The 8669-nt window shown below is 33.4% G+C and overlaps 1 long non-coding RNA gene across 43 annotated transcripts; it reads left to right on the plus strand.

The window, feature by feature from the left end:
• Window positions 1-701: 701 nt before the first annotated feature.
• LOC114545016 lies at window positions 702-8562 on the plus strand. 43 transcript variants are annotated; one of them, XR_003690767.1, is made up of 24 exons: window positions 702-779; window positions 1064-1118; window positions 1398-1452; window positions 1729-1783; window positions 2067-2121; window positions 2405-2459; window positions 2742-2796; window positions 3081-3135; window positions 3416-3470; window positions 3757-3811; window positions 4090-4144; window positions 4427-4481; window positions 4765-4819; window positions 5100-5154; window positions 5436-5490; window positions 5773-5827; window positions 6111-6162; window positions 6446-6500; window positions 6783-6837; window positions 7120-7174; window positions 7457-7511; window positions 7794-7848; window positions 8132-8186; window positions 8475-8562. It is a non-coding gene; the product is annotated as an uncharacterized LOC114545016 (long non-coding RNA). The 43 variants fall into 43 exon arrangements; XR_003690736.1 differs by having other exon boundaries at window positions 8472-8513; XR_003690746.1 differs by having other exon boundaries at window positions 8135-8186; window positions 8472-8513.
• Window positions 8563-8669: the final 107 nt, after the last annotated feature.

Here is an 8669-nt window from a genome sequence, read left to right on the forward strand (position 1 = left end):
TGTTTTCAACTTGTGTATTTATCAAATAAACCGCGTGCCCCCTCCCAGATTTTTCGCACCCTAGTCTGATCAGGTGTTTGCTATTATTTACATACAAAAGCAACGAAGGGACTATTCAACTTCTCGGCACAAATTCAAGCTTATTTTCATTAATAAAATATGGTATGTTGCGTTTTAAAAGATTGTCTAAACAGATTTTCGAAATATCTCATGAGCACGTGAAAGGAAGGCTCTGATTGGTCTTCCTAGGACATCACCGAACGATGTCCTAGAATGACCAATCAGAAGCCAGCTGATGATATCATAGGTCATAATGGCCATAGAGATTATATTAAATAACACTGTTATTTATAATCTCTATGCTAATGTACTTGCTTATTTTCTTTAAAGTCAAAACAAGTCTTTATGTTGCATTTTTCCCAGTTTACATGCACTAATTTAAGTACAATTAGGGCACCGCCATTTAATAATGCCTTTGTTCACTCCCTCATCAATGTCGACCATCATTGACCTATTAATTAGGTGTTAAAGAAATAGGTTATACCTATCTGTGTTGTGTATGATTAATTATCATTATATGTGTGATTATGAACCACCACAAATGTCATATTGCTTGTGAAAATTAATTATTAACCCTAGAAATTATCAACCCCAACAGAGTTGTACTTGCATGTTTTAACATTGCCAGTTGATCTGAGCAGAATTATATCATCTTAATTTTCAGCAGCAGTTCTCAGGCGATATTACCTCTACGGCCAACTGATGATGGATCCATGGTGGTATGTGTCGTACATTCATTACATATATATGTCAATTAATGAATATCAATATCTGTGTCATTTATAATGTTCCCCCAACGAAGTGTTTGAAAAGAGTTAGTTGTATTAATTTCATTATATATACATGTGTCATATATATAAGGCCACCATGCATGTCAAATGTCATATTGCTTGTGAAAAATTGATTATTAACCCTAGAAATTATCAACCCCAACAGAGTTGTACTTGCATGTTTTAACATTGCCAGTTGATCTGAGCAGAAATTATATCATCTTAATTTTCAGCAGCAGTTCTCAGGCGATATTACCTCTACGGCCAACTGATGATGGATCCATGGTGGTATGTGTCGTACATTCATTACATTATATGTCAATTAATGAATATCAATATCTGTGTCATTTATAATGTTCCCCCAACGAAGTGTTTGAAAGAGATTAGTTGTATTAATTATCATTATATATACATGTGTCTATATATAAGGCCACCATGCATGTCAAATGTCATATTGCTTGTGAAAAATTGATTAACCCTAGAAATTATCAACCCCAACAGAGTTGTACTTGCATGTTTTAACATTGCCAGTTGATCTGAGCAGAAATTATTCATCTTAATTTTCAGCAGCAGTTCTCAGGCGATATTACCTCTACGGCCAACTGATGATGGATCCATGGTGGTATGTGTCGTACATTCATTACTATATATGTCAATTAATGAATATCATATCTGTGTCATTTATAATGTTCCCCAACGAAGTGTTTGAAAGAGATTAGTTGTATTAATTATCATTATAATACATGTGTCTATATATAGGCCACCATGCATGTCAATGTCATATTGCTTGTGAAAAATTGATTATTAACCCTAGAAATTATCAACCCCAACAGAGTTGTACTTGCATGTTTTACATTGCCAGTTGATCTGAGCAGAAATTATTCATCTTAATTTTCAGCAGCAGTTCTCAGGCGATATTACCTCTACGGCCAACTGATGATGGATCCATGGTGGTATGTGTCGTACATTCATTACATATATTGTCAATTAATGAATATCAATATCTGTGTCATTTATAATGTTCCCCCAACGAAGTGTTTGAAAAGAGATTAGTTGTATTAATTTCATTTATATACATGTGTCATATATATAAGGCCACCATGCATGTCAAATGTCATATTGCTTGTGAAAAATTGATTATTAACCCTAGAAATTATCAACCCCAACAGAGTTGTACTTGCATGTTTTAACATTGCCAGTTGATCTGAGCAGAAATTATATCATCTTAATTTTCAGCAGCAGTTCTCAGGCGATATTACCTCTACGGCCAACTGATGATGGATCCATGGTGGTATGTGTCGTACATTCATTACATATATGTCAATTAATGAATATCAATATCTGTGTCATTTATAATGTTCCCCCAACGAAGTGTTTGAAAAGAGATTAGTTGTATTAATTATCATTATATATACATGTGTCATATATATAAGGCCACCATGCATGTCAAATGTCATATTGCTTGTGAAAATTGATTATTAACCCTAGAAATTATCAACCCCAACAGAGTTGTACTTGCATGTTTTAACATTGCCAGTTGATCTGAGCAGAAATTATATCATCTTAATTTTCAGCAGCAGTTCTCAGGCGATATTACCTCTACGGCCAACTGATGATGGATCCATGGTGGTATGTGTCGTACATTCATTACATATATATGTCAATTAATGAATATCAATATCTGTGTCATTTATAATGTTCCCCCAACGAAGTGTTTGAAAAGAGATTAGTTGTATTAATTATCATTATTATACATGTGTCATATATATAAGGCCACCATGCATGTCAATGTCATTGCTTGTGAAAAATTGATTATTAACCCTAGAAATTATCAACCCCAACAGAGTTGTACTTGCATGTTTTAACATTGCCAGTTGATCTGAGCAGAAATTATATCATCTTAATTTTCAGCAGCAGTTCTCAGGCGATATTACCTCTACGGCCAACTGATGATGGATCCATGGTGGTATGTGTCGTACATTCATTACATATATATGTCAATTAATGAATATCAATATCTGTGTCATTTATAATGTTCCCCCAACGAAGTGTTTGAAAAGAGATTAGTTGTATTAATTATCATTATATATACATGTGTATATTATAAGGCCACCATGCATGTCAAATGTCATATTGCTTGTGAAAAATTGATTATTAACCCTAGAAATTATCAACCCCAACAGAGTTGTACTTGCATGTTTTAACATTGCCAGTTGATCTGAGCAGAAATTATATCATCTTAATTTTCAGCAGCAGTTCTCAGGCGATATTACCTCTACGGCCAACTGATGATGGATCCATGGTGGTATGTGTCGTACATTCATTACATATATATGTCAATTAATGAATATCAATATCTGTGTCATTTATAATGTTCCCCAACGAAGTGTTTGAAAAGAGATTAGTTGTATTAATTATCATTATATACATGTGTCATATATATAAGGCCACCATGCATGTCAAATGTCATATTGCTTGTGAAAAATTGATTATTAACCCTAAATTATCAACCCCAACAGAGTTGTACTTGCATGTTTTAACATTGCCAGTTGATCTGAGCAGAAATTATATCATCTTAATTTCAGCAGCAGTTCTCAGGCGATATTACCTCTACGGCCAACTGATGATGGATCCATGGTGGTATGTGTCGTACATTCATTACATATATATGTCAATTAATGAATATCAATATCTGTGTCATTTATAATGTTCCCCCAACGAAGTGTTTGAAAAGAGATTAGTTGTATTAATTATCATTATATATACATGTGTCATATATATAAGGCCACCATGCATGTCAAATGTCATATTGCTTGTGAAAAATTGATTATTAACCCTAGAAATTATCAACCCCAACAGAGTTGTACTTGCATGTTTTAACATTGCCAGTTGATCTGAGCAGAAATTATATCATCTTAATTTTCAGCAGCAGTTCTCAGGCGATATTACCTCTACGGCCAACTGATGATGGATCCATGGTGGTATGTGTACATTCATTACATATATATGTCAATTAATGAATATCATATCTGTGTCATTTATAATGTTCCCCCAACGAAGTGTTTGAAAAGAGATTAGTTGTATTAATTATCTTATATATACATGTGTCATATATATAAGGCCACCATGCATGTCAAATGTCATATTGCTTGTGAAAAATTGATTAACCCTAGAAATTATCAACCCCAACAGAGTTGTACTTGCATGTTTTAACATTGCCAGTTGATCTGAGCAGAAATTATATCATCTTAATTTTCAGCAGCAGTTCTCAGGCGATATTACCTCTACGGCCAACTGATGATGGATCCATGGTGGTATGTGTCGTACATTCATTACATATATATGTCAATTATGAATATCAATATCTGTGTCATTTATAATGTTCCCCCAACGAAGTGTTTGAAAAGAGATTAGTTGTATTAATTATCATTATATACATGTGTCATATATTAAGGCCACCATGCATGTCAAATGTCATATTGCTTGTGAAAAATTGATTATTAACCCTAGAAATTATCAACCCCAACAGAGTTGTACTTGCATGTTTTAACATTGCCAGTTGATCTGAGCAGAAATTATATCATCTTAATTTTCAGCAGCAGTTCTCAGGCGATATTACCTCTACGGCCAACTGATGATGGATCCATGGTGGTATGTGTCGTACATTCATTACATATATATGTCAATTAATGAATATCAATATCTGTGTCATTTATAATGTTCCCCCAACGAAGTGTTTGAAAAGAGATTAGTTGTATTAATTATCATTATATATACATGTGTATATATAAGGCCACCATGCATGTCAAATGTCATATTGCTTGTGAAAAATTGATTATTAACCCTAGAAATTATCAACCCCAACAGAGTTGTACTTGCATGTTTTAACATTGCCAGTTGATCTGAGCAGAAATTATATCATCTTAATTTTCAGCAGCAGTTCTCAGGCGATATTACCTCTACGGCCAACTGATGATGGATCCATGGTGGTATGTGTCGTACATTCATTACATATATATGTCAATTAATGAATATCAATATCTGTGTCATTTATAATGTTCCCCCAACGAAGTGTTTGAAAAGAGATTAGTTGTATTAATTATCTTATATACATGTGTCATATATATAAGGCCACCATGCATGTCAAATGTCATATTGCTTGTGAAAAATTGTATTAACCCTAGAATTATCAACCCCAACAGAGTTGTACTTGCATGTTTTAACATTGCCAGTTGATCTGAGCAGAAATTATATCATCTTAATTTTCAGCAGCAGTTCTCAGGCGATATTACCTCTACGGCCAACTGATGATGGATCCATGGTGGTATGTGTCGTACATTCATTACATATATATGTCAATTAATGAATATCAATATCTGTGTCATTTATAATGTTCCCCAACGAAGTGTTTGAAAGAGATTAGTTGTATTAATTATCATTATATATACATGTGTCATATATAAGGCCACCATGCATGTCAAATGTCATATTGCTTGTGAAAAATTGATTATTAACCCTAGAAATTATCAACCCCAACAGAGTTGTACTTGCATGTTTTAACATTGCCAGTTGATCTGAGCAGAAATTTATCATCTTAATTTTCAGCAGCAGTTCTCAGGCGATATTACCTCTACGGCCAACTGATGATGGATCCATGGTGGTATGTGTCGTACATTCATTACTATATATGTCAATTAATGAATATCAATATCTGTGTCATTTATAATGTTCCCCCAACGAAGTGTTTGAAAAGAGATTAGTTGTATTAATTATCATATATATACATGTGTCATATATATAAGGCCACCATGCATGTCAAATGTCATATTGCTTGTGAAAAATTGATTATTAACCCTAGAAATTATCAACCCCAACAGAGTTGTACTTGCATGTTTTAACATTGCCAGTTGATCTGAGCAGAAATTATCATCTTAATTTTCAGCAGCAGTTCTCAGGCGATATTACCTCTACGGCCAACTGATGATGGATCCATGGTGGTATGTGTCGTACATTCATTACATATATATGTCAATTAATGAATATCAATATCTGTGTCATTTATAATGTTCCCCCAACGAAGTGTTTGAAAAGAGATTAGTTGTATTAATTATATTATATATACATGTGTCATATATATAAGGCCACCATGCATGTCAAATGTCATATTGCTTGTGAAAAATTGATTATTAACCCTAAATTATCAACCCCAACAGAGTTGTACTTGCATGTTTTAACATTGCCAGTTGATCTGAGCAGAAATTATATCATCTTAATTTTCAGCAGTTCTCAGGCGATATTACCTCTACGGCCAACTGATGATGGATCCATGGTGGTATGTGTCGTACATTCATTACATATATATGTCAATTAATGAATATCAATATCTGTGTCATTTATAATGTTCCCCCAACGAAGTGTTTGAAAAGAGATTAGTTGTATTAATTATCATTATATATACATGTGTTATATATAAGGCCACCATGCATGTCAAATGTCATATTGCTTGTGAAAATTGATTATTAACCCTAGAAATTATCAACCCCAACAGAGTTGTACTTGCATGTTTTAACATTGCCAGTTGATCTGAGCAGAAATTATATCATCTTAATTTTCAGCAGCAGTTCTCAGGCGATATTACCTCTACGGCCAACTGATGATGGATCCATGGTGGTATGTGTCGTACATTCTTACATATATATGTCAATTAATGAATATCAATATCTGTGTCATTTATAATGTTCCCCCAACGAAGTGTTTGAAAAGAGATTAGTTGTATTAATTATCATTATATATACATGTGTCATATATAAGGCCACCATGCATGTCAAATGTCATATTGCTTGTGAAAAATTGATTATTAACCCTAGAAATTATCAACCCAACAGAGTTGTACTTGCATGTTTTAACATTGCCAGTTGATCTGAGCAGAAATTATATCATCTTAATTTTCAGCAGCAGTTCTCAGGCGATATTACCTCTACGGCCAACTGATGATGGATCCATGGTGGTATGTGTCGTACATTCATTACATATATATGTCAATTAATGAATATCAATATCTGTGTCATTTATAATGTTCCCCCAACGAAGTGTTTGAAAAGAGATTAGTTGTATTAATTATCATTATATATACATGTGTCATATATATAAGGCCACCATGCATGTCAATGTCATATTGCTTGTGAAAAATTGATTATTAACCCTAGAAATTATCAACCCCAACAGAGTTGTACTTGCATGTTTTAACATTGCCAGTTGATCTGAGCAGAAATATCATCTTAATTTTCAGCAGCAGTTCTCAGGCGATATTACCTCTACGGCCAACTGATGATGGATCCATGGTGGTATGTGTCGTACATTCATTACATATATATGTCAATTAATGAATATCAATATCTGTGTCATTTTAATGTTCCCCCAACGAAGTGTTGAAAAGAGATTAGTTGTATTAATTATCATTTATATACATGTGTCATATATATAGGCCACCATGCATGTCAAATGTCATATTGCTTGTGAAAAATTGATTATTAACCCTAGAAATTATCAACCCCAACAGAGTTGTACTTGCATGTTTTAACATTGCCAGTTGATCTGAGCAGAAATTATATCATCTTAATTTTCAGCAGCAGTTCTCAGGCGATATTACCTCTACGGCCAACTGATGATGGATCCATGGTGGTATGTGTCGTACATTCATTACATATATATGTCAATTAATGAATATCAATATCTGTGTCATTTATAATGTTCCCCAACGAAGTGTTTGAAAAGAGATTAGTTGTATTAATTATCATTATATATACATGTGTCTATATATAGGCCACCATGCATTGTCAAATGTCATATTGCTTGTGAAAAATTGATTATTACCCTAGAATTATCAACCCCAACAGAGTTGTACTTGCATGTTTTAACATTGCCAGTTGATCTGAGCAGAAATTATATCATCTTAATTTTCAGCAGCAGTTCTCAGGCGATATTACCTCTACGGCCAACTGATGATGGATCCATGGTGGTATGTGTCGTACATTCATTACATATATATGTCAATTAATGAATATCAATATCTGTGTCATTTATAATGTTCCCCCAACGAAGTGTTTGAAAGAGATTAGTTGTATTAATTATCATTATATATACATGTGTCATATATAAGGCCACCATGCATGTCAAATGTCATATTGCTTGTGAAAAATTAATTATTAACCCTAGAAATTATCAACCCCAACAGAGTTGTACTTGCATGTTTTAACATTGCCAGTTGATCTGAGCAGAAATTATATCATCTTAATTTTCAGCAGCAGTTCTCAGGCGATATTACCTCTACGGCCAACTGATGATGGATCCATGGTGGTATGTGTCGTACATTCATTACATATATATGTCAATTAATGAATATCAATATCTGTGTCATTTATAATGTTCCCCCAACGAAGTGTTTGAAAAGAGATTAGTTGTATTAATTATCATTATATATACATGTGTCATATATATAAGGCCACCATGAATGTCAAATGTCATATTGCTTGTGAAAAATTGATTATTAACCCTAGAAATTATCAAACCCAACAGAGTTGTACTTGCATGTTTTAACATTGCCAGTTGATCTGAGCAGAATTATATCATCTTAATTTTCAGCAGCAGTTCTCAGGCGATATTACCTCTACGGCCAACTGATGATGGATCCATGGTGGTATGTGTCGTACATTCATTACATATATATGTCAATTAATGATATCAATATCTGTGTCATTTATAATGTTCCCCCAACGAAGTGTTTGAAAAGAGATTAGTTTATTAATTATCATTATATATACATGTGTCATTATATAAGGC

The sequence above is a fragment of the Dendronephthya gigantea genome, unplaced genomic scaffold (genome assembly GCF_004324835.1).
Source record: "Dendronephthya gigantea isolate DGI-Jeju-01 unplaced genomic scaffold, DenGig_1.0 001115F, whole genome shotgun sequence".
Classification (NCBI taxonomy): domain Eukaryota; kingdom Metazoa; phylum Cnidaria; class Anthozoa; order Malacalcyonacea; family Nephtheidae; genus Dendronephthya; species Dendronephthya gigantea.